This window comes from Staurois parvus, unplaced genomic scaffold (genome assembly GCF_062004578.1).
Source record: "Staurois parvus isolate SC_StPar_1 unplaced genomic scaffold, SC_StPar_1.0 ptg001248l, whole genome shotgun sequence".
In the NCBI taxonomy this organism is placed as follows: domain Eukaryota; kingdom Metazoa; phylum Chordata; class Amphibia; order Anura; family Ranidae; genus Staurois; species Staurois parvus.
Window position 1 is genome coordinate 357501 of NW_028319044.1, and position 27365 is coordinate 384865.

Sequence of the window (27365 nt, forward strand, 5' to 3'; positions counted from 1 at the left end):
GGTTTTGGGAGTTGAAGGAGGATGCTTTGCTAATGGAGTAGCTGGACCAAGAGGGGGGGTCATACTACCAGATGTGGGACCTTACAGGCACAGATGTGCTTATGACACTTTTCATTCAGATAGTCAACCCATATGTAATGAAAAAATATTTGAAATATATTTTAAAAATATTCTTACAAAATATACTGACATATATTTTAAATACTACAATTTTGGGGCAGTTTTCAATATATATATATATATACATATACATATATATATATATTTCCTGTGGCTATATCAGGAAAGGCAAGAAAGTCTGAACTGAAAGAACCGATAGCTACCCCAGGTCAGCTCGCTGAAGACAGCAGAAACAAGGAAAAGATGAAAGGTTGTCATAGAAAACTTGCTTGATATCCTCTGATACACAAATTGGCCAAAGTATGTATAAAGTGTTACGTTCGGACAACTGCGCTGATTTCTGAGGTCACCTAAATCTGTGTGTCACGTCTTATAACGTGGGGTGGAGGCGTACCCCCGCCATCTCTAGGACTTGCCATTGCTTGACATGAAGGGTGTTCATTTCTTTTTTTCTCCATTATATCTTATGTTAAATTTTCTTTTAACCACTTCAAGTCCTGACACTTTCCCCCCCTTCCAGTCCGAACACTTTCACCCCCTTCCAGTCCGGATACTTTCCACCCCCCCTTCCAGTCCAGACACTTTCCCCCCCTTCCAGTCCGGACACTTTTCCCCCCTTTCAGTCCAGGCACTTTCCCCCCCTTCCAGTCTGGACGCTTTCACCCCCTTCCTGTCCGGACACTTTCCCCCCCTTCCAGTCCGGACACTTTCCCCCCCTTCCAGTCCGGATACTTTCCACCCCCCCTTCCAGTCCGGACACTTTCCCCCCCTTCCAGTCCGGATACTTTCCACCCCCCCTTCCAGTCCGGACACTTTCCCCCCCTTCCAGTCCGGACACTTTTCCCCCCTTTCAGTCCAGGCACTTTCCCCCCCTTCCAGTCTGGACGCTTTCACCCCCTTCCTGTCCGGACACTTTCCCCCCCTTCCAGTCCGGACACTTTCCCCCCCTTCCAGTCCGGATACTTTCCACCCCCCCTTCCAGTCCAGACACTTTCCCCCCCTTCCAGTCTGGACACTTTCCCCCCCTTCCAGTCCGGATACTTTCCACCCCCCCTTCCAGTCCGGACACTTTCCCCCCCTTCCAGTCCGGATACTTTCCACCCCCCCTTCCAGTCCGGACACTTTCCCCCCCTTCCAGTCCGGACACTTTTCCCCCCTTTCAGTCCGGACACTTTCCCCCCCTTCCAGTCTGGACGCTTTCACCCCCTTCCTGTCCGGACACTTTCCCCCCCTTCCAGTCCGGACACTTTCCCCCCCTTCCAGTCCGGATACTTTCCACCCCCCCTTCCAGTCCAGACACTTTCCCCCCCTTCCAGTCCGGACACTTTCCCCCCCTTCCAGTCCGGACACTTTTCCCCCCTTCCAGTCCGGACACTTTCACCCCCTTCCAGTCCGGACACTTTCACCCCCTTCCAGTCCGGACACTTTCCCTCCCTTCCAGTCAGGACACTTTCACCCCTTTCCAGTCCGGACACTTTCACCCCCTTTCAGTCCAGACACTTTCACCCCCTTCCAGTCCGGACACTTTCACCCCCTTCCAGTCCGGACACTTTCACCCCCTTCCAGTCCGGACACTTTCCCTTGGCCAGTCAGTGATCACATGAATAGGTGTAAGCAAGATGTCACTTCTGACATCATTGCTTAGTACGTGTGAAAACTGTGAATGATCACAGAGATCACATGGTACAGGGCTATTCACAACAGCCTTGTACCATGTGACAAGCTGTGACCAATCACAGGTCACACAGTATTTCTCAATGGCTGCAAGAATGCAGCCAGAGAGAAGGAGAAATTATTGCTTTTACAGCCTTTATGGATGTAAAAGCAATCAGTGTGAAAAAAACATTTTCATCACCCCCCACAAGTAGTACAGTGTCGCTATGGTGACCGGGCAATTGTCATTCAAAGTGCGACAATGCTGAAAGCAGAAAATTGGCCTGGACTGGAAGGGGGTGAAAGTGTCCGGACTGGAAGAGGGGGAAAGTGTCCAGACTGGAAGGGGGGGAAAGTGTCCGGACTGGAAGGGGGGGAAAGTGTCCGGACTGGAAAGGGGTGAAAGTGTCCGGACTGGAAGGCAGGGAAAGTGTCCGGACTGGAAGGGGGTGAAAGTGTCCGGACTGGAAAGGGGTGAAAGTGTCCGGATTGGAAGGGGGGGAAAGTGTCCAGACTGGAAGGGGGGGAAAGTGTCCGGACTGGAAGGGGGGGGAAGTGTCCGGACTGGAAGGGGGGAAAGTGTCCGGACTGGAAGGGGGGAAAGTGTCCGGACTGGAAGGGGGGGAAAGTGTCCGGACCGGAAGGAGGTGAAAGTGTCCGGACTGGAAGGGGGTGAAAGTGTCCGCACTGGAAGGGGGGGAAAGTGTCCGGACTGGAAAGGGGTGAAAGTGTCCGGATTGGAAGGGGAGGAAAGTGTCCAGACTGGAAGGGGGGGAAAGTGTCCGGACTGGAAGGGGGGGGAAGTGTCCGGACTGGAAGGGGGGAAAGTGTCCGGACTGGAAGGGGGGAAAGTGTCCGGACTGGAAGGGGGGGAAAGTGTCCGGACTGGAAGGGGGAGAAAGTGTCCGGACTGGAAGGGGGTGAAAGTGTCCGGACTGGAAGGGGGAGAAAGTGTCCGGACTGGATAGGGGAGAAAGTGTCCGGACTGGAAAGGGGTGAAAGTTTCCGGATTGGAAGGGGGGGAAAGTGTCCGGACTGGAAAGGGGTGAAAGTGTCCGGACTGGAAGGCAGGGAAAGTGTCCGGACTGGAAGGGGGTGAAAGTGTCCGGACTGGAAAGGGGTGAAAGTGTCCGGATTGGAAGGGGGGGAAAGTGTCCAGACTGGAAGGGGGGGAAAGTGTCCGGACTGGAAGGGGGGGGAAGTGTCCGGACTGGAAGGGGGGAAAGTGTCCGGACTGGAAGGGGGGAAAGTGTCCGGACTGGAAGGGGGGAAAGTGTCCGGACTGGAAGGGGGGGAAAGTGTCCGGACCGGAAGGAGGTGAAAGTGTCCGGACTGGAAGGGGGTGAAAGTGTCCGGACTGGAAGGGGGGGAAAGTGTCCGGACTGGAAAGGGGTGAAAGTGTCCGGATTGGAAGGGGAGGAAAGTGTCCAGACTGGAAGGGGGGGAAAGTGTCCGGACTGGAAAGGGGTGAAAGTGTCCGGACTGGAAGGGGGGGAAAGTGTCCGGACTGGAAGGGGGAGAAAGTGTCCGGACTGGAAGGGGGAGAAAGTGTCCGGACTGGAAGGGGGAGAAAGTGTCCGGACTGGAAAGGGGTGAAAGTTTCCGGATTGGAAGGGGGGGAAAGTGTCCAGACTGGAAGGGGGGGGGAGTGTCCGGACTGGAAGGGGGGAAAGTGTCCGGACTGGAAGGGGGGGAAAGTGTCCGGACCGGAAGGAGGTGAAAGTGTCCGGACTGGAAAGGGGTGAAAGTGTCCGGACTGGAAGGGGGGGAAAGTGTCCGGACTGGAAGGGGGGGAAAGTGTCCGGACTGGAAGGGGTTGAAAGTGTCCGGACTGGAAGGGGGGGAAAGTGTCCGGACTGGAAGGGGGTGAAATTGTCCGGACTGGAAGGGGGGGAAAGTGTCCGGACTGGAAGGGAACACATGATTGGGACCTCACACAGAAATCCCATACAATGATCGGTGTTCAGCTGTGCCCGGAGGACACAGCGGGCACCAGATCGCGGTGCAACGCGCTCCCAGGAAGCACGCACAATCCAAAATGGCGGGTGCCATTTATGAATGGCAACCCGCCCCTGGACTGCCACCGTCCGGCCGTTTATATACAGCTTTATCCCCAACCCACCCCAACACACCCCTGTTCAATCTCATCTTAGCCTCTCTTTCCCCTCCTATTAATCTAGTCGTATATATAGATCTCTTTAACCATTTAAATTCTCTGGTACTATCAGGGGGACCTTTTCATTTTTAAGTATTTTTCTGAAGTTCTAAACTCATACCCTTTACCCCAAATCTTTCCTTTTCCATTTCATCTTTCTCCACGTAACAAAGTTCCTCCACCCTACTAACATATTCTACTCTGTCTATCCAATCCCTCATTGTTGGTGGATCCTGGACTTTCCAAAACCTAGGAATTAAACCCTTTGCCGCACCAATCAGATGATATAATAAACTGTTTTTATATTGTATTACCGACAACTCTGTTCTACAAAAAAGACATACCCATGGATCCTCCTGGATAGATGTCCCCCAAATCTCTAGTATATGATAAATTATCTCCTGCCAATATATCTGAATTTTTGGGCATTCCCACCATATATGAGCCATTGTCCCTATTGCCCCACATCCTCTCCAACATAAAGGTGATACTTCTCTCTGTCTATGTGCCACACTCGGTGTGCAATAAAAAAGTGTTACGTTCGGACAACTGTGCTGATTTCTGAGGTCACCTAAATCTGTGTGTCACGTCTTATAACGTGGGGTGGAGGCGTATCCCCGCCATCTCTAGGACTTGCCATTGCTTGACATAAAGGGTGTTCATTATCCACCCGGAGTGGAGAATTGGATCTCGTCAATCTGGCCTTCGGATTTTTTGCACTAGTTTCTGCCGTAGAGACCCAAAGAACATTGAAGTGTTCCAATTATATCCACGTTGTTAGTCTCTCTGTTTCATTCTTACAAGGAGAATAGACCTGGGAAAGGATTTATGTTGCCTTTGTCTTGAGTCACACAAGTCCTGTGGGAGCCTGTTTGATGATGTCGGGGACAACGTAGCGTGTCACAGAGGACTAGTTAAGCGTTGCCCTCTATAAAGATGTCTAGAAGTACAACTGGAAAACAGACGCTAATGGTTTGCTGGCGATATGAGTCTGCAACGCTTTCCTGTGTTGTTAAAGCTGGTTTCACCTTTTTTTTTCTCCTTAAAGGAATTCTCCACCATGCAGCAGGTTCCACTGGAAGAGGTTCAAGTTGTTACCTGGTATCTGCCATCTCAGTCACGGGTGTTGGTCAGGCTTGATGGCTTTCCTGTGTTGTTAAAGCTGGTTTCACCTTTTTTTTTCTTCCTTAAAGGAATTCTCCACCATGCAGCAGGTTCCACTGGAAGAGGTTCAAGTTTTTACCTGGTATCTGCCATCTCAGTCACCCATCAGGGTGTTGGTCAGGCTTGATGGCTTTCCTGTGTTGTTAAAGCTGGTATCAACTTTTTTTCTCCTTAAAGGAATTCTCCACCATGCAGCAGGTTCCACTGGAAGAGGTTCAAGTTGTTACCTGCTTTCTGCCATCTCAGTCACGTGTGTTGGTCAGGCTTGATGGCTTTCCTGTGTTGTTAAAGCTGGTTTCACCTTTTTTTTTCTCCTTAAAGGAATTCTCCACCATGCAGCAGGTTCCACTGGAAGAGGTTCAAGTTGTTACCTGCTTTCTGCCATCTCAGTCACGGGTGTTGGTCAGGCTTGATGGCTTTCCTGTGTTGTTAAAGCTGGTTTCAACTTTTTGTTTCTTCCTTAAAGGAATTCTCCACCATGCAGCAGGTTCCATTGGAAGAGGTTCAAGTTGTTACCTGATATCTGCCATCTCAGTCACCCGTCAGGGTGTTGGTCAGGCTTGATGGCTTAACATCGGCAGCTCTACCTTCATCATTAACATACATATACGCCACTCACTGGCCACATCATATTGTTAATCCAGGGAATAGCCAATCGCCTCAGGGATCAGGAAGGAATTTATACCCTGTTGGAGCACACTGGATCGTGCTTTATATGGGTTTTACTTTTGCCTTCCTCTGGATTACCTGTGAGTAGAGAGGTTCTGTCTATGGAGGTTTTCTATTTATTTTATTTTTTTCTCTATTCGATTAGCCTGATGCCCTTTTTCACCTCACTATGTAACAATGTACCTCTGCATAGAGGAGGAGTTCTACAGTCCTCAGAGAGAGCTGGGAGCAATGTGACTGATAAAAGTGTAGCTCAGGCAGAGAGCAGTGGAAGTTGTCAGTTCAGAGGATCAACAGGGATTCTCTGCACTTATTGTACTTATATAACGAAACACATTTATTGTTAAGTTTTATGTACTCTACACTCATCATCCCCTGCAACTCCTAAAAAAACTACTACAGATGGTGAGTCATAAATTTTGAGTCTTGGTTCCACCACCTCCCCTCACTTCATGTGTCTGGAATTTTGAGTTTTGGTTCCACCACCTCCTCTTACCTTTATATGTCTTGAATTTTGAATCTTGTTTTCACCACCTCCCCTTACTTTGTGAGTCCTGAATTTTGAGTCTTGGTTCCAACATCTCCCCTTACCTTTATATGTTTTGAATTTTGAGCCCTGGTTCCACCACCTTCCAATACTTTATGAGTCTTGAATTTTGAGTCTTGGTTACACTACCTCCCCTTACTTCGTGAGTCTTGAATTTTGAGTCTTGGTTCTACCATCTTCCCTTACTTTGTGAGTCTTGAATTTTGAATCTTGGTTCCACCACCTCCCCTTACTTCCCGAGTCTTAAATTTTGAGTCTTATCTCCACCACCTCCCCTTACTTCATGAGTCTTGAATTGTGAGTCTTGGTTCCACTCCCCCCCCCCCCCCCCTTACTTTGTGAGTCTTGAATTTTGAGTTTTGTCTTTGAGTCTTGGTTACACCACCTCCCTTAGCTTTGTGAGCCTTTAATTCTGAATCATTGTTCCACCACCTCCCCTTACTCCATGAGTCTTGAATTTTGAGTCTTGGCTCCACCACCTCACCTTACTTCATGAGTCTTCAATTTTCATTCTTGGTTCCACCACCTCCCCTTACTTACTTCATGAGGTTTTAAATTTGGGTCTTGGTTCTACCACCTCCCCTTACTTTGTGAGTCTCAAATTTTCTTTCTTGGTTCCACCACCTCTTCTTACTCCTTACTGAGTCTTGAATTTTGAGTCTTGGTTACACTACCTCCTCTTACTTAGTGAGTCTTGAATTTTGAGTCCTGGTTCTACCACCTCCCCTTACTTTGTGAGTCCTGAATTTTCTTTCTTGGTTCCACCACCTCTCCTTAATCCTTACTGACTCTTGAATTTTGAGTATTATACTACCTCCTCTTTCTTAGTGAGTCTTGAATTTTGAGTCCTGGTTCTACCATCTTCCTTTACTTCGTGAGTCTTGAATTTTGAATCTTGGTTCCACCACCTCCCCTTACTTCCTGAGTCTTAAATTTTAAGTCTTATCTCCACCACTTCCCCTTACTTCATGAGTCTTGAATTTTGAGTCTTGATTCCACTTCCTCCCCTTAATTTGTGAGCCTTCAATTCTGAATCTTTGTTCCACCACCACCCCTTACTTCATGAGTCTTCAATTTTTATTCTTGGTTCCACCACCTCCCCTTACTTACTTCGTGAGGTTTCAATTTTGGGTCTTGGTTTTACCACCTCCCCTTACTTTGTGAGTGTCAAATTTTCTTTCTTGTTTCCACCACCTCTCCTTACTTCATGAGTCCTGAATTTTGAGTCTTGGTTACACCACTTCCCCTTACTTTGTGAGTCTTGAATCTTTAGTCTTGGTTCCACCACCTCCCTTTAGTTCATGAGTCTAGAAATTTCAGGTCTTATTTCCACTACCTCCCCTCACGTCGTGAGTCTTGAAATTTGACTCTTGGATCCACCACCTCCTCTTACTTCATGAGTTTTACATATTATTATCTCCACCACCTCCCCTTACTTCGTGAGTCTTGAATTTTAACTCTTGATTCCACCACCTCCCCTTAATTGACTGGCCTAGGCACTGGCCCCTGGGGGCCATTAAGGTAAATACAGCCCCTGAGGTTGTGTGTAACAATAATCAGGCTGCTGTAAACAACAACTATGCTTTGGCAGGTATGTAAAGGTGAGCGTGGACCCTTTTAGGTGACTAATGTAAACATGTATTTAGGTGTAAGGTAAGTTTTGGCTATACAGTGAAGGCAACAAGGCAAGGCAACAAAGGAGTGGCTCAAGAAGAAGCACATTAAGGTCCTGGAGTGGCCAGACCTAAATCCGGTTGAAAATAGTTTTGTAGCCCAGTCCAGCCTTGTGTAGGTCCACAATCTTGTCCTTGACATCCTTGGACAGCTCTTTGGTCTTTGCCATGGTGGAGAGTTTGGAATCTGATTGTTTGATTGCTCCTGTGGACAGGTGTCTTTTATACAGGTAACAAAATGAGATTAGCAGCACTCCCTTTAAGAGACTGCTTCTAATCTCAGCTTGTTACCTGTATGAGAGACACCTGGTAGCCAGAAATCCTGCTGAATGATAGGGGATCAAATACTTATTTCCCTCATCAGTGCATAGTTTGTTAGACATGCATTTCTTTTGAATTTTTTGTTGCTATTCTGTCTCTCAGTGTTACAATACGCCTACCTTTTGATTTTTAGACCGATCATTTCTTTGTGAGTGGGCAAACATTCAACATCAGCCCAACAGGCTCCTCCCACCACATAAAACTACAGGAGGGGGCAGAGACAAGACCAGTCCCCCTGCACAAGGAGAGAGAAAGCAGCAGTGAGCAGAGCAGTCTTTATTACAGGAAGTCTCACATTGGATTACTGCATGGATCTGGAAGAAATACACAGAGCACGCCAAGCTTCAAGGGGGCCAATTTGCTCATTCCGGCATTCCTCTTTAAGACACCTCTATTCCAGAGTTCCTCTTTAAGACCTCCCTATTCCGGAGTTCCTCTTTAAGACCTCTCCATTCCCAAGTTCCTCTTTAAGACCTCTCCATTCCCGAGTTCTTCTTTAAGACCTCTCTATTCCCGAGTTCCTCTTTAAGACCTCTCCATTCCCGAGTTCCTCTTTAAGACCTCTCTATTCCCGAGTTCCTCTTTAAGACCTCTCTATTCCCGAGTTCCTCTTTAAGACCTCTCTATTCCCGAGTTCCACTTTAAGACCTCTTTATTCCCGAGTTCCTCTTTAAGACCTCGCCATTCCGGCGTTCGTCTTTAAGACCTCTCCATTTCGGAGTTTCTCTTTAAGACCTCTCCATTCCGGAGTTCCTCTTTAAGACCTCTCCATTCCGGAGTTCCTCTTTAAGACCTCTCTATTCCCGAGTTCCTCTTTAAGACCTCTCCATTTCGGAGTTCATCTTTAAGACCTCTCTCAGCCTTATGTAACATAATTGTAGACAAAATTTCTCTCGGAGAAGCTAGTGTCACGGCAAATCTTACTATCATTTCACATTCACCGGTCTATTTTTATCTCCCCGTACTTTTCTCCCGCTCTCTCTCTCTCCCTTTCTCTGCGGCTGTGAATCATTTATATCAGACGTATTATGAAATGTATATTCATTGTAGGCAAGGATAATGTTTTAATTACCTAAAAAAAGACATTCTGGTGGAGAGGGCAGTGATGTGAACTGAATCAACCTCTTTCATTGTTAATGGTGGCCCACTCAAGTACATGCTTGAACGCGTTTTAGAGGACAACTCCACTTTTTTTCCCCCTGAAGAAGCTTCAGCTTCTTCCATGATGAGTCACCACCTTGTGCTTCCTCTGGGCGTCTGTAAAAAAAAAAAATTCAGGTCTGGCATTTCAGAAAAATAAAACTCGAAGCGACAAGAAACTTCAACCAGTGACCTGCTAATGGTAGTCAGGGAAGAGTGCGACAACGCAACGCTCAGGAAATCCACCGATATACATAAAATCAATTGCGGCTGTCAACAATAACACCTTATCAGCAAATGGATTGCTACCTACATTCTGTCCTAGTGACATAGCCTAGAACAGCATTCTCAACCAGGATTCCGTGGAACCCTAGAGCTCCTCCAGCAGGTGAGTCAAGGCCAGCCATTCTCAACCAGGGTTCCATGGAACCCTAGGGTTCCTCCAGCAGGTTAGTCTAGGCCAGCCATTCTCCACCAGGGTTCCTTGGAATTCTAGTTTTTCTCCAGCAGGTTAGTCTAGACCAGTGGTCTCCAAATTACTGCCCATGAGCCGGATGCAGCCCTTTTCTTGCCTCTATACGGACCTTGGGGTACTATTCCTCCCACTGACACCAACAAGAAGGCACCATTTCTTCCACTAGCACCAACTATGGGGCATTTTTCCTTCCACTGACACCAATGATGGGGCACAATTCCTCCCACTGATATAAACAATTGGGTACTATTCCTCCAACTAATAGTATGGATGGGGCACTATTCCTTCCCCTGAAACCAATGATTGGGTACTATTCATCCCACTGACACCAATGATGGGGCACTATTTCTCCCCTGCTACCAATGATGGGGCACTATTCATCCCACTGACACCAACGATGGGACACTATTCCACCCCTACTACCAATGATGGGGCCCTATTCCTCCCACTAATACCAATAACTTGACACTATTCCTCCTTCCACTGACTAGAAGCACTATGTCATTTTTTTTACTCCTACTGACCCTGGGACATTTTCTACTCCCACTGGCTACAGTCCGGCCCCCCTAAAGTCTGAAGGACAGTAAACCAGCCCTTTGTTTAGAAAGTTTGGAGACCCCTAGTCTAGACCAGTCATTCTCAACCATGGTTCCATGGAACCCAAGGGTTCCTCCAGCAGGTTTGTCTAGATCAGTCCATCTCAGCCAGAACTCCGTAAAACCCTAGGGTTCCACCAGCAGGTTAGTCTAGGCCAGCCATTCTCAACCAGGGTCCCTCCAGCAGGTTAGTCTAGGCCAGCCATACTCAAACAGGGTTCCATGGAACCCTAAGTTTCCTCCAGAAGATTAGTCTAGGGTTCTTCCAGAGGTTGCTAGGTGTTCATTGAGCTGTAGGTGAGTGACCTTTTGATGGAGCTTGAATACTCTGCCATTTGGCAGAGTCAGCTGCATGAAACCAATGATCTTTTTAGCTGTCCATAAGGGTGGCATTCTGACTACCACTGTAAGTGGGGCATTCATCCCATTAGCCACAAATATAAAGGGCATTTTATCACTGACCACCAATTAACTGCTTATTCCCTGAAATCTTAAAATGATTTAAAGGGATCCTCTGGGGTAAAAAGTTTGAGAAAGGCAGGTCTAGACCAATCCTTATCAACTAGGGTTCCTTCGGAGGTTGCTATGGGAATGAGCAATTTCTGAATTTCTGACTCTTAGATAAGGTAGCACCAATTAAACTGGGGGATTCTTGCAACGTGCCAGGAAAGGAGCATTCTTCCCGCTTACCACCAATGTGGGGAACATTCTTTCCATTGACCACTAATGTGATGAGAGTTCTTCCCACTGACTACCAAAGTAGAGAACATTCTTTCTATTGACCACTAAAATTAGATGAGCATTCTTCTCACTGACCACCAGTATAACAGGGCCTTTTCCCGACTGACTCTCCCAATGACCACCAACATATCCTTCTCACACTGATCACCAATCTAAGAAAGCCCTTCTCCGCTGACCTCCAATCTAAGAGAGCCCTTCTCCACTGACCTCCAATCTAAGAGAGCCCTTCTCCACTGACCTCCAATCTCAAAGAGCCCTTCTCCACTGACCTCCAATCTAAAAGAGCCCTTATCCACTGGCCACCAATCTAAGAGAGCCCTTCTCCACTGACCTCCAATCTAAAAGAGCCCTTATCCACTGGCCACCAATCTAAGAGAGCCCTTCTCCACTGACCACCAATCTAAGAGAGCCCTTCTCCACTGACCACCAATCTAAGACAGCCCTTCTCCACTGACCACCAATCTAAGAGAGCCCTTCTCCACTGACCTCCAATCTAAGAGAGCCCTTCTCCACTGACCTCCAATCTAAGAGAGCCCTTCTCCACTGACCTCCAATCTAAGAGAGCCCTTCTCCACTGACCACCAATCTAAGAGAGCCCTTCTCCACTGACCACCAATCTAAGAGAGCCCTTCTCCACTGACCACCAATCTAAGAGAGCCCTTCTCCACTGACCTCCAATCTAAGAAAGCCCTTCTCCACTGACCTCCAATCTAAGAGAGCCCTTCTCCACTGACCTCCAATCTAAGAGAGCCCTTCTCCACTGACCTCCAATCTAAGACAGCACTTCTTCACTGACCACCAATCTAAGGGAGCCCTTCTCCACTGACCTCCAATCTAAGAAATCCCTTCTCCACTGACCTCCAATCTAAGAGAGCCCATCTCCACTGACCTCCAATCTAAGAGAGCCCTTCTCCACTGACCTCCAATCTAAAAGAGCCCTTCTCCACTGACCTCCAATCTAAGAGAGCCCTTCTCCACTGACCTCCAATCTAAGAGAGCCCTTCTCCACTGACCTCCAATCTAAGACAGCACTTCTCCACTGACCTCCAATCTAAAAGAGCCCTTCTCCACTGACCTCCAATCTAAGAGAGCCCTTCTCCACTGACCTCCAATCTAAGAGAGCCCTTCTCCACTGACCACCAATCTAAGACAGCCGTTCTCCACTGACCTCCAATCTAGAGAGCCCTTCTCCACTGACCACCAATCTAAGAGAGTCCTTCTCCACTGACCTCCAATCTAAGAGAGCCCTTCTCCACTGATCTCCAATTTAAGAGAGCCCTTCTCCACTGACCACCAATTGGAGGGAGCATCTCAGTACCCACCCATGCAAGGTGGCACTACATGTAAATGTTTTATATATTATTTTTTTTCTTTTACTGCATGTCAACTGACCGCTTACGCTAATATACCGAGAGCGTTAGATACATTAAGGGTTCCCTGAGACCCGAAAGTGTTTTCAAGGGTTCCTTTGTGTTAAGGAAAGGCCGGTCTAGGCTGTAGAACTCACAGAGCACTCTTCTAAATGCTCCAGTGATGGGGGGTTGGAGACCTAAAAAAAAACATAACTCAAGATCCGCTACTTCACAGCTTCAGGGTTGTCACAGGAAATCATTTACATGGAGAGACCTCTCTCCAGATGAATGCCTTGGAATCCTACTGCAACACTAGGCACCATCGAGATGCCATAGCCAAAGGTCCAATGGCTTATTCCAATAGAAGGGAAACCCAATTACTTCATACAGTAAGTGGTGGCCCTAACACAAGCCAACTGCCATTTTCCCAGACAAACCTCGCTTTCACATCTTTATGCGCATCAGTTTAGGTTTCAAAAAATAACTTTATCGCCATATTTCTCCTAGTACAGATTACCATGATGGGTAACCATGATGCCCACAGCATCGGGGAGCATAGATCCTCTCTTTTCCCGTATCAAGTCCAAGTTCTTCTGGCAAGGCTCCTCTACCAGGAGGGAGCTAGGCTTTTGGCTACCCAATCACCTAGCTTTAATGAACATGATGCTCCTCCTTTAATTCTCCTTGTTCATTCAGCAGGCTAGGGGTGGATCCCTGACCAGGCTGTGCTTGTTTAACAACCCCGGTGGTCAGGGGCTAAACCAGCAATGGGCAAACTATGGCCCGCGGGCCGTATACGGCCCGGCGGACCTTTTAATCCGGCCCGTGGAGCGTGATACTGTCAGGATGGCTGTCAGGATGTGTGTAGGCGGGGCAGCGTGACGAACGTGAGGGGAGCTAGGCTCCTCTCACAGTCCGCCCTGAAGACCGGAACGGCGCGGGAACACGGCGAGAGGAACGCACGGAGCAAAGGTAAGTAAATTGACACAGGGGGGACTTGGCTTACTACTTGGGGGGGAATAGTACTATGGGGGATGAAATACTATATGAGGGTTGAATTAATATGGGGGATGAATTAATATGGGGAATGAATTACTATATGGGGGATGAATTACTATATGGGGGATAATTTACTATATGGGGGATGAATTACTATAGGGGGATGAATTACTATATGGGGGATGAATTACTATATGGGGAATGAATTACTATATGGGGGATGAATTACTATATGGGAGATGAATTACTATATGGGGGATGAATTACTATATGGGAGATGAATTACTATGGGGGATGAATTACTATATGGGGGATGAATTACTATGGGGGATGAATTACTATATGGGGGATGAATTACTATATGGGGGATGAATTACTATGGGGGATGAATTACTATATGGGGATGAATTAATATATGGGGGATTAATTACTATGGGGGATGAATTACTATATGGGGGATGAATTACTATGGGGGATGAATTACTATATGGGGGATGAATTACTATAGGGGGATGAATTACTATATGGGGGATGAATTACTATATGGGGAATGAATTACTATATGGGGGATGAATTACTATGGGGGATGAATTACTATATGGGGGATGAATTACTATGGGGGATGAATTACTATATGGGGGATGAATTACTATATGGGGGATGAATTACTATGGGGGATGAATTACTATATGGGGATGAATTAATATATGGGGGATTAATTACTATGGGGGATGAATTACTATATGGGGGATGAATTACTATGGGGGATGAATTACTATAGGGGGGATGAATTACTATGGGGGATGAATTACTATGGGGGATGAATTACTATAGGGGGGATGAATTACTATATGGGGGATTAATTACTATGGGGGATGAATTACTATGGGGGATGAATTACTATGGGGGGTGAATTACTATATGGGGGATGAATTACTATGGGGGATGAATTACTATAGGGGATGAATTACTATGGGGGATGAATTACTATGGGGGATGAATTACTATATGGGGGATGAATTACTATGGGGGATGAATTACTATATGGGGGATGAATTACTATGGGGGATGAATTACTATGGGGGATGAATTACTATATGGGGGATGAATTACTATGGGGGATGAATTACTATATGGGGGATGAATTACTATGGGGGATGAATTACTATATGGGGGATGTATTACTATGGGGGATGAATTACTATATGGGGGATGAATTACTATATGGGGGATGAATTACTATGGGGGATGAATTACTATATGGGGGATTAATTACTATGCTTACTATGGGGGAATATTACTATACTTACTATGGATGACACATACACATCATTCATCTACTCTTGGTCCGGCCCCCGGGTCCAATATATGAACCCATTGCGGCCCTCAAGTCAAAAAGTTTGCCCACCCCTGGGCTAAACACAATTGTATTGCTTGTATAGAGGCTTTTAATGCAGATCCCACGATTAATGTGATACACTTTTGTGCTTATCTTTTAACTGAAAAGGAAAAGAAAATATAACAAAACATAAAAAAAAAACGTAAAAGAAACATAAAAGAAAATATATGATATATGAAAGAAATGTAAAAGAAAATATAGAATAAAAAAGAAAAGAGAAAAACAAAGGAAAAAAAAGAAAAGAAAAAAACCTGCCCCAAGTACATTGATCATGTGATGAAAAAATACCTAAGCATGTGTTTAATTCAGTGAATACTGTGTATATAAAAGAAAATAAATAAAAGATAAAATTTTATTATTATTATACAGGATCTATATGGCGCCAACAGTTTGCTCAGCGCTTTACAATATAACAGGAGACAATACAGCAACAATACAGTTCAACACAAGAGGGTTAGGAGGGCCCAAATGTAGATGAAGATCAATATAAAATATAAAAGCAACCAAAAACAAAAAACAAAAAGAAAAGAAACAAAAATGGAAAAGAACATTTTAATCGTAAGCACAGTGATGAAATAATACATAGCAGGTGTTTCATTCAGTGCATGCTGTGTGAAAAAAATGGAAAATATATAAAACACAAAAGTAAATATAAAATATAAAGCAAAAAAAAAAAAAAACAGAAAAAGATAAACAGAAAAGAAAATGTAAAAACCTGTCTGAAGCACGCTGATCTTGTGAATAAAAAATACATAAGCAGATGTTCAATTCAGTAAATACTGTGTGACAAAAAGAAAATATATAAAACAGAAAAAAACTGAAAAAAAAAACCTGCCCGAAGTACACTGTTCATGTGAATAAAAAATACATAAGCAGATGTTCAATTCAGTGAATTCAAGAAAATATACAAAAGATAAAATATAAATGAAAATAAAAAATATAAAAGGAAAAAAATGAGAAAAGAAACAATAATGGAAAACCAAAAGAAAATAAAAACAAAAACCTGTCTTAAGCACAGTGATGAAAAAATATAGAGCAGGTGTTTCATTCCGTGAATATTGCATGAAAAAAAGGAAAATATATAAACATATAAACATAAACACAAAAGTAAATATAAAATATGAAGCTAAAAAAGAAAACAAAACTGAAAAAGAAAAAGAAATAAACACAAAAGAAAAAACCCGTCTGAAGCACATTGATCATGTGATTAAAAAACACATAAGCAGATGTTCCATTCAGTAAATACTGTGTAACAAAAAGAACATATATATAAAACAGGAAAATGTGAAAAAAAAGAACAGAAAAGAAAAAGAAAAAACCTTGTCTGAAGCACAGTGATCAAATTATGAAAAAAAATACATAGCAGATGTTTAACTCAGTGAAAAATACTGTGTGGCAAAAATATATGAGAAAAGAAAAAGGCAAAAAAAAAGAAAGAAAAGAAATGAAAAAGAAAAAAATACATAAGTAGAGATTTCATTCAGCGAATAGCGTGTGAATAAAATAATATATATAAAATATACGTACACACAGACGTGTAAATTTATGCTATGTATTAAAAAATGGTGTTTCTGCAGAGTATTTTACATGAGCACAAAGCAACCTAAGAGAAGCTAGAATTTTTAATATGTGCATACGAGTATGCGCAAAAACACACAAATACGCGCATTTACTACGTGGCCCATCCCCGCGCTTTTCCAAGGGAAATTTCTGCCGGGAATCTATTATTCATACATCAGTACCTTGTGCAAGAACCCTCAAACTTCTGCTTTGTTTTTACTGTATCATTTGTATCTTTAAAAATTGAACATGTGTGTCAAAGGATTCCCAGAGCACTATGGGTTTTCTAAGGAGACAGCACTGCAGTAGTTGTCTCCTTTCAGGCATGCTGTCTCTGATTGAAACTTCAGCCAAAGTTGTGCCAATGAAGGGGGAGGAAACAAGAGGGAAGGGAGAGGAGTCATTGCTCATAAACATGTATTAAATATCAAAGGATTCCCAGAGCACTGTGTCTTTTCTAAGAAAACAGCACTGCAGTAGTTGACTCCTTTCAGGCATGCTGTCTCTGAATGAAACTTCAGCCAAAACTGTACTGAGGACGGAGGAGAGAACAGAAGGGAAAGGGGAGAAGTCATTAGCCATGAACATGTGTTAAATGACAAAGGATTCCCAGAGCACTATGGGTTTTCTACGGAGACAGCGCTGCAGTAGTTGTCTCCTTTCACGTATGCTGTCCTTGATTGAAACTTTAGCCAAAACTATGCAGAGGAAGGAGGAGGGGACAAGAGGGAAGGGGGAGGAGATTTTTCTCATAAACATGCAGTAAATATCAAAGGATTCCGAGAGCACTATGGGTTTTCTAAGAAAACTGCACTGCAGTAGTTGTTTTCTTTCAGGCATGCTGTCTCTGATTGAAACTTCAGCCAAAGCTGTGCCAAGGAAGGGGGAGGGAACAAGAGGGAAGGAGGAGGAGTCATTGCTCAAAACATGTATTAAATTTCAAAGGTTTCCAACAGCACTATGGGTTTTCTAAGGAGGAAGCATTGCAGTAGTTTTCTCCTTTCAGGCATGCTGTCACTGATTGATACTTCAACCAAACTATACTGAGGATGGAGAAGAGAACATAAGGGAAAGGGGAGAAGTCATAAGTCATAAACGTGTGTTAAACGAGAAAGGATTCCCAGAGCACTATGGGTTTTCTAAGGAGACGGCATTGCAGTAGTTGTTTCCTTTGAGGCATGCTGTCTCTGATTGAAACTTCAACAAAAACTGTACTGAGGATGGAGAAGAGAACATAAGGAAAAGGGGAGAAGTTATAAGTCATAAATGTGTTAAATGACAAAGGATTCCCAGAGCACTATGAGTTTTCTAAGGAGACGGCACTGCAGTAATTGTTTTCTTTCAGGCATGCTGTCTCTGATTGAAACTTCAGCCAAAGTTATGCCAAGGAAGGGAGAAGGAACAAGAGGGAAGGAGGAAGAGTCTTTGCTCATGAACATGTGTTAAATATCAAAGGTTTCCCAGAGCACTGTGGGTTTTATAAGGAGACAGCACTGCAGTAGTTGTCTCCTTTCAGGCAAAGCTGTGCTAAGGAAGGGGGAGGAAACAAGAGGGAAGGAGGAGGGGTCATTGCTCAAAACATGTATTAAATATCAAAGGATTCCCAGAGCACTATGGGTTTTCTAAGGAGACAGCACTGCAGTAGTAGTCTCCTTTGAGGCATGCTGTCTCTGATTGAAACTTCAATCAAAACTTTACTGAGGATGGAGAAGAGAACATAAGGGAAAGGGGAGAAGTCATTAGTCATAAACGTGTTAAATGACAAAGGATTCCCAGAGCACTATAGGTTTTCTAAGGAGACAGCGCTGCAGTAGTTGTCTCCTTTCAGGCATGCTGTCTCATAAGGGAAGTAGGAGAAGCCATTGCTCATGAACATGTGTTAAATATAAATGGACTCCCAGAACCCTATGGGTTATACTGAGGAATGGAAAGGGAGGATTCCCAGAGCACTATGGGTTGTACTGAGAAACGAGAGGGAACAAAAGGAAGGGGGAGGATTCCCGCACTATGTGTTGTACTGAGAAACGAGAGGGAACAAAAGGAAGGGGGAGGATTCCCACACTATGGGTTGTACTGAGAAAAGAGAGGGAAAAAAAGGAAGGGGGAGGACTCCCAGAGCACTATGGGTTGTACCGAGGAACGAGAGGGAACAAAAGGAAGGGGGAGGATTCCCAGAGCACTATGGGTTGTACCGAGGAATGAGAGGTAACAAAAGGAAGGGGGAGGACTCCCAGAGCACTATGGGTTGTACCGAGGAACGAGAGGGAACAAAAGGAAGGGGGAGGACTCCCAGAGCACTATGGGTTGTGCTGAGGAACGAGAGGGAACAAAAGGAAGGGGGAGGACTCCCAGGGCACTATGGGTTGTGCTGAGGAACGAGAGGGAACAAAAGGAAGGGGGAGGACTCCCAGAGCACTATGGGTTGTGCTGAGGAACGAGAGGGAACAAAAGGAAGGGGGAGGATTCCCAGAGCACTATGGGTTGTGCTGAGGAACGAAAGGGAACAAAAGGAAGGGGGAGGATTCCCAGAGCACTATGGGTTGTGCTGAGGAACGAGAGGGAACAAAAGGAAGGGGGAGGATTCCCAGAGCACTTTGGGTTGTGCTGAGGAACGAGAGGGGACAAAGGAAGGGGAAGGACTCCCAGAGCACTATGGGTTGTGCTGAGGAACGGGAGGGAACAAAAGGAAGGGGGAGGATTCCCAGAGTACTTTGGGTTGTGCTGAGGAACGAGAGGGGACAAAGGAAGGGGAAGGACTCCCAGAGCACTATGGGTTGTGCTGAGGAACGGGAGGGAACAAAAGGAAGGGGGAGGACTCCCAGAGCACTTTGGGTTGTGCTGAGGAACGAGAGGGAACAAAAGGAAGGGGGAACACTCCCAGAGCACTATGGGTTGTACTGAGGAACGAGAGGGAACAAAAGGAAGGGGGAGGACTCACACACTATGGGTTGTACTGAGGAACGAGAGGGAACAAAAGGAAGGGGGAGGATTCCCAGAGCACTATGGGTTGTTCTGAGGAACGAGAGGGAACAAAAGGAAGGGGGAGGACTCCCAGAGCACTTTGGGTTGTACTGAGGAACGAGAGGGAACAAAAGGAAGGGGGAGGACTCCCAAAGCACTATGGGTTGTGCTGAGGAACGAGAGGGAACAAAAGGAAGGGGGAGGACTCCCAGAGCACTATGGGTTGTGCTGAGGAACGAGAGGGAACAAAAGGAAGGGGGAGGATTCCCAGAGCACTATGGGTTGTGCTGAGGAACGAAAGGGAACAAAAGGAAGGGGGAGGATTCCCAGAGCACTATGGGTTGTGCTGAGGAACGAGAGGGAACAAAAGGAAGGGGGAGGATTCCCAGAGCACTTTGGGTTGTGCTGAGGAACGAGAGGGGACAAAGGAAGGGGAAGGACTCCCAGAGCACTATGGGTTGTGCTGAGGAACGGGAGGGAACAAAAGGAAGGGGGAGGATTCCCAGAGTACTTTGGGTTGTGCTGAGGAACGAGAGGGGACAAAGGAAGGGGAAGGACTCCCAGAGCACTATGGGTTGTGCTGAGGAACGGGAGGGAACAAAAGGAAGGGGGAGGACTCCCAGAGCACTTTGGGTTGTGCTGAGGAACGAGAGGGAACAAAAGGAAGGGGGAACACTCCCAGAGCACTATGGGTTGTACTGAGGAACGAGAGGGAACAAAAGGAAGGGGGAGGATTCACACACTATGGGTTGTACTGAGGAACGAGAGGGAACAAAAGGAAGGGGGAGGATTCCCAGAGCACTATGGGTTGTTCTGAGGAACGAGAGGGAACAAAAGGAAGGGGGAGGACTCCCAGAGCACTATGGATTGTACTGAGGAACGAGAGGGAACAAAAGGAAGGGGGAGGATTCACACACTATGGGTTGTTCTGAGGAACGAGAGGGAACAAAAGGAAGGGGGAGGACTCCCAGAGCACTATGGATTGTACTGAGGAACGAGAGGGAACAAAAGGAAGGGGGAGGATTCACACACTATGGGTTGTACTGAGGAACGAGAGGGAACAAAAGGAAGGGGGAGGATTCCAAGAGCACTATGGGTTGTTCTGAGGAACGAGAGGGAACAAAAGGAAGGGGGAGGATTCCCAGAGCACTTTGGGTTGTACTGAGGAACGAGAGGGAACAAAAGGAAGGTGGTGGATTCCCAGAGCACTATGGGTTATACTGAGGAACGAGAGGGAACAAAAGAAAGGGGGAGGATTCCCAGAGCACTATGGGTTGTACTGAGGAACGAGAGGGAAAAAAAGGAAGGGGGAGGATTCCCAGAGCACTATGGGTTATACTGAGGAACGAGAGGGAACAAAAGGAAGGGGGAGGATTCCCAGAGCACTATGGGTTGTACTGAGGAACGAGAGGGAGCGAAAGGAAGGGGGAGGATTCCCAGAGCACTATGGGTTGTACTGAGGAACGAGAGGGAACAAAAGGAAGGGGGAGGATTCCCAGAGCACTATGGGTTGTACTGAGGAACGAGAGGGAGCGAAAGGAAGGGGGAGGATTCCCAGAGCACTATGGGTTGTACTGAGGAACGAGAGGGAACAAAAGGAAGGGGGAGGATTCCCAGAGCACTATGGGTTTTCTAAGTTTTTTCTGTGCGCTTCCAGAAACGCCAAGTGTGCATGAAGCCTGAGTGACCTGGTGGCACCCAATGTGGTCAGGACACTTGACCCAGATGCACATTTTCCCATCTCTGCCATGATAACCGGCTTGCGCCTTTAAAAACATTTAAGCAGCGCCCCCCCCCCCATCATAGTTCCGCCATGACAGGTTTCCTTTCTCTGCTACAGCCAACAAACAAATTAATCGTATTCTTTTTCTTTTTTCAGTTGGAAGCCACAATCGCTGGCCGGTAGCTTTGCATAAATCATCTGCAGATGTGAGGGGGGGTAAATGCGCAGTCATGTCTGACAGTCGAAAATTTTGGCAGCCCGGTCGCCCAATTGAAGGTGACACTCTTCAAACAGAGACAAAGCTGCAAAGTGACAAGGTAACGTTTGGGTGGCTTGTCTTCTGACAAATCTTTGAGTAAAGTTGAAGGCAGGAACGAGAAATAATAAAGTCAGGGGACCTGATTGTCAGCTTGTAGCGGGTGAGCGGGGCATGGACTGCCAGCCGCCCGCATCTCCATATTATGTATGAGGTGCCAACCAGAACCCGACTCCACATGGATTCCCTTCCAACCGTCCAGAATTCCAGCACAAAGCCCTGCAAGGGGAATGGAAACTTCATGTAAAACCCAACCACTGAAATAATATAGGCAGGGTCGGGACAAGGGATAGGCAGGGCCGGGACAAGAGATGGGCAGGGTCGGGACAAGGGGTGGGCAGGGTCGGGACAAGGGGTGGGCAGGGTTGGGACAAGAGATGGGCAGGGTTGGGACAAGGGGAGGGCAGGGCCGGGACAAGGGGAGGGCAGGGCCGGGACAAGAGATGGGCAGGGCCGGGACAAGAGATGGGCAGGGTCGGGACAAGGGGTGGGCAGGGCCGGGACAAGAGATGGGCAGGGTCGGGACAAGGGGAGGGCAGGGCCGGGAGAAGAGATGGGCAGGGCCGGGACAAGAGATGGGCAGGGTTGGGACAAGAGATGGGCAGGGTCGGGGCAAGGGGAGGGCAGGGCCGGGACAAGAGATGGGCAGGGCTGGGACAAGAGATGGGCAGGGTTGGGACAAGAGATGGGCAGGGTCGGGACAAGGTGTGGGCAGGGCCGGGACAAGGGGTGGGCAGGGCCGGGACAAGGGGTGGGCAGGGCCGGGACAAGAGATGGGCAGGGTCGGGAAAAGGGGTGGGCAGGGCCGGGACAAGAGATGGGCAAGGTCGGGACAAGGGGTGGGCAGGGCCGGGACAAGGGGTGGGCAGGGTCGGGAAAAGGGGTGGGCAGGGTCGGGACAAGAGATGGAGAGGGTCAGGACAAGGGGTGGGCAGGGTCGGGACAAGGGGTGGGCAGGGTTGGGACAAGAGGTGGGCAGGGTCGGGACAAGGGGTGGGAAGGGTCAGGACAAGGGGTGGGCAGGGTCAGGACAAGGGGTGGGCAGGGCCGGGACAAGAGATGGGCAGGGTCGGGACAAGGGGTGGGAAGGGCCGGGACAAGGGGTGGGCAAGGTCGGGACAAGGGGTGGGCAGGGTCGGGACAAGGTGTGGGCAGGGCTGGGACAAGAGATGGGCAGGGTCGGGACAAGGGGTGGGCAGGGTCGGGACAAGAGATGGGCAGGGTCGGGACAAGGGGTGGGCAGGGTCAGGACAAGGGGTAGGCAGGGCCAGGACAAGGAGTGGGCAGGGCTGGGACAAGGGGTGGCAGGGGGGCAGCTGCCCTGGGCACTGTGGTATCATGTGAGATGGGAAGCACTGCAAGGAGATTGGGGGGATGGGATTTGTCTTGGGAGGGGGAATTTGGGGGAGGGCAGGGGGTAAGAATTGTTATAGGAAGAGAAATTGGAGAGAGGGTGCTAGGAGTTGTTATATTGAGGGGATTTGTGTTGGGAGGGGGGCAGTATTTGTGCTATTAGAAGGATATGGGGGGGGTTGCTAGAAGAGGTCATATGGGGAGGGGATTAGTGCTAGGAGGGGAACTTTTTTTGAGGGGGGTGGATTTGTGCAATTAGGAATGATTGGGGGTATTTGTGCAAGGAGGGGAAATTTGTTTGGGGGGGGGATTTGTGCTAGGAGGGGGTAATTTGTGCTGGGATGGGAGCTTTGGTATGCGGGAGAGAATTTGTGCTTGGAGGGGAAATTTGAGGGGCAGAGGAGTGTGCTAGGAGGGGTTAATTTGGGGAATTTGCGGGAGGGTAGGCAGTAAGAATTATTATAGGAGGGGAAATTTGGGAGGGGGTGCTAGGAGTTGTTTGGGGATTTGTGTTGGGAGGGGGGCAGTATTTGTGCTAGGTGGAGGATATGGGGGGGTTGCTAGAAGAGGTCATATGGGGGAAGGGATTTTTGCTAGGAGGGGAACTTTTTTTCGCGGGGTGGATTCTTGCAATTAGGGATGATTGGGGTATTTGTGAAAGGAGGGGAAATTAGGGGGGGGGATTTGTGTTGGGACGGGGGGCGTTGGTATGTGGGAGAGAATTTGAGGTTGGAGGGGAAATTTGAGGGGCAGAGGATTGTGCTAGGAGAGGTTATTGGGATTAGTATTGGGGGGAATTTGGGGGAGGGCAGGGGGTAAGAATTGTTATAGGAGGGGGAATTTGGGAGGGGGTGCTAGGAGTTGTTAGGGGATTTGTGTTGGGAGGGGGACAGTATTTGTGCTAGGAGGAGGATATGGGGGGGTTGCTAGAAGAGGTCATATGGTTCCCCCCATATGATCCCCCAGGGATTTGTGCTAGGAGGGGAATTTTTTTTGGGGGGGGTGGATTTGTGCGATTAGGGATGATTGGGTGGATTTCTGTAAGGAATGGACTTTTTTGGGGGGGGATTTGTGCTAGGAGGGGGTCATTTGAGGGGCAGAGGATTTGTGCTGGGAGGGGTTATTGTGGGAGGGAGGATGGGGGGGCAAAGATTTGTGCTAGGAGGGGGGATGACCCAGCACTGAACATAGGAGTCAACAGGTTATTTAATTGTACGGGCCCTTTAACTGGGGTGAGCAGGGGGAGGGCCTCCTGATCATGGAGGGGGCATGCTGGGAGCTCCCCTCTCTCTGCCTCTCACTGATAGACAGGAGTGAGTGCAGTGTCACCCCTGTCAGCAGGGATTTTCTCCATCCGAAGCATGGTGGTACTCTGTAGCGCCTCCTCTAGGAACTAACCCTCTGCTTCCCACTGGCCGTTGTCACAGAAGTGGCTTTTTGCACCAATGCTGTGGTTACATAGGACACAGCGCCTCCTCAGTACAAGAGGAGCAGCTGCCAGGAGGCTAGGCACGGAGCGCTTTGCAGAAGCGCTGTACTGGGGGGCGCTGGAGGAGGCGGGAGCTCTGTGTAATGGGGGGCTAGGAGGTAGGGGAGCTCTGTTTACGGGGGTGCTAGGAGGTGGGGAGATCTCTGTGTATTGGGGAGCTAGGAGGTGGGGGGAGTTCTGTGTACTGGAGGTAGGGGAGCTCTGTGTATTGGAGGGCTAAGAGGTAGGGGGAGCTCTGTGTATTGGGGGTACTAGGAGGTGGGGGGAGCTCTGTGTACTGGAGGTACTAGGAGGTGGGGGGAGCTCTGTGTACTGGGGGTGCTAGGAGGTGAGGGAAGCTCTGTGTATTGGTGGTGCTAGCAGGTGGAGGAAAGCTCTGTTTATTGAGGGTACTAGGAGGTGGGGGAAGCTCTGTGTACTGGGGGTTCTAGGAGGTGGGGAAGCTCTGTGTATTGGTGGTGCTAGCAGGTGGAGGAAAGCTCTCTTTATTAGAGGTACTAGGAGGTGGGGGGAGCTCTGTGTATTGGTGGTGCGAGCAGGTGGAGGGAAGCTCTGTTTATTGGGGTACTAGGAGGTGGGGGAAGCACTGTGTATTGGGGTACTAGGAGGTGAGGGGAGCTCTGTGTACTGGGGGTGCTGGCAGGTGGGGGGAGCTCTGTGTATTATGGGTTAAGAGGTGGGGGGAGCTCTGTGTAATGTGTTGCCCTAGGAGGTGGGGGGAGCTCTGTATACTGGGGGTACTAGGAGGTGGGGGAACTTTATGTACTGGGGGTGCTAGGAGATGGGGGAACTCTGTGTACTGGGGGTGCTAGGAGGAGGAGGCAGCTCTGTGTATTGGCAGGTGGAGGAGAGCTCTGTGTATTGGAGGGTACAAGGATGTGGGGGGAGCTCTGTGTTTAAGGGGTTCTTGGTGGTGGGGGGAGATCGATGTACTTGGTGGTTTTGGGAGGTGGGGGAGACCTGTGTATTTGGGGGGTGCTAGATGATGGGGGGAGATCTGTATATTGGAGGATGATGGGATCTGGGGGATCTCTGTGTATTGGGGGTGCTAGGAGTTGGGGGGAGCTCTGTAAATTGGGGGGTGCTACAGGGTGGGGGAGCGCTGTACTGGGGAGAAGGGGGGAACCTCTGTTTTATTTTTGGAGGGATAGAGGTGGGGGAGCTCTGTACTGGGGGGTGGGAGGAGGGGTGAGCTTTGTGTACTGGGGGTGCTAGGAGGTGGGGAGAGTTCTGTAAAATTGGGGGGTGCTACAGAGGGGGGAGCTCTGTACTGGGGAGAAGGAAGAGCCTCTGTTTTTTTTGGGGGGATAGAGGTGGGGGAGCTCTGTACTGGGGGTGGGAGGAGGGGTGAGCTTTGTGTACTGGGGTGTGGAATACGGTGGGATCTCTGTATCCATGCAGTGTGGGGGAGGGGGTCGCATTTTTCCATGTTCGCCCTGGGCACCGGTTGACCTGGTCCTGGCACTGGGGGGGGGGGGGGGGGGGGTCTCGTCTCCCTTCCCTATCTCATGGCCATACTGAAACCATAATTAGGTTTGGAGAGCGGGGAGCCCCTTTATAATCGCTGTGATTCAAAGATTACTAAAAAAAACAAAAAGTAATAATTTCCCGTCCTTGGAAATGGAGAATTCATCAATGTTGGGTTCGGCAGACTTGTCTCCACCAGCGTTCAGCTCCTCCTCCGCAGATTCTGCCGCGTTTTCAGCATTCTGCTGCATCATTTTCTCGCCCGCGGGCCATTGAGATGCCAGGTGGTGGGTGCCATTACTCTGCGGTGTCAGGTCGGAGTCCTTCTATATGAATATTATAGGAAGATCTACAGCCGGCCTTTCAGCCGAGTTCAGCGAGCGGCTCTCCAACCATCACTCCTGGCTGTATAATAATCCCGTCGCAGTGTATTGATGGCGTCTCCTCCTGTCCGATCGGTTTACGATCAATCACCGCGCTCGCTCATCACACGCACGGCCCCGTGTAGGAGGAATTACTTCCAGCTGCCATGTCTAGTCGGCCTTAAAGACAGCCGGTATCCAATGCACATTGCGCTACATGTCCGCACTCCCAGCCGGGCAATATTCAAATGACGACTTTCAGCTAGGAAAGTCGCTGCTCTGCCACGCCCACTGCAACACACAGATCTTCGATGGTCAGATTCACGCGGCAGGGAAGGACCTTGTAGTGGATTCCGGGGTCAGGACTTCAAGTAGAGCTGGTCAGAGAATCCTAACACGGGAGAGGGGAGAAAGCCAATTTGAGTATACTTGGGGGAAGGGCCTAGTGTGAGGGTCACATGAAGGGTTAGTGTTAGGGTTAAAGGAAGGGTAAGTTTTAGGGGTACGGGGGGTGGAGTTAGGAATACTGGAAGGGTTAGTGTTGGGGTTACAGGGAAGGATAATGTTAGGTTTATAGGAAGGGTTCATGTTAGGGTCACAGATAGGGTTAGTGTTGGGGTCACAGGAAGGGTTAATGTTGGGGTTACATGGAGGGTCAGTGTTAGGAATACAGGAAGGATTAGTGTCGGGGTTACAGGAAGGGTTGGAGTTAGGAGTACACAGAGGGTTAGTGTTGGGGTTGCAGGGAGGATTAGTGTTAGGGTTATAAGAAGGGTTCATGTTAGGGTCACAGATAGGGGTAATATTAAGGTCAAAGGAAGGGTTAGTGTTAGGGTTACGTGAAGGATTAGTGTTAGGGTTACAGGGAGGGTTAGTGTTAGGAATACAGGAAGGATTAGTGTTAGGGTACAGGGAGGGTTAGTGTTAGGAATACAGAAGGGATTAGTGTTAGGAATACAGGAAGGATTAGTGTTAGGATACAGGTAGGGTTAGTGTTGGGTTACAGGGAGGGTTAGTGTTGGGTTACAGGGAGGGTCAGTGTTAGGAATGCAGGAAGCTTTAGTGTTAGGGTACAGGGAGGGTTAGTGTTAAGGTACAGGGAGGGTTAGTGTTGGGGTTACAGGGAGGGT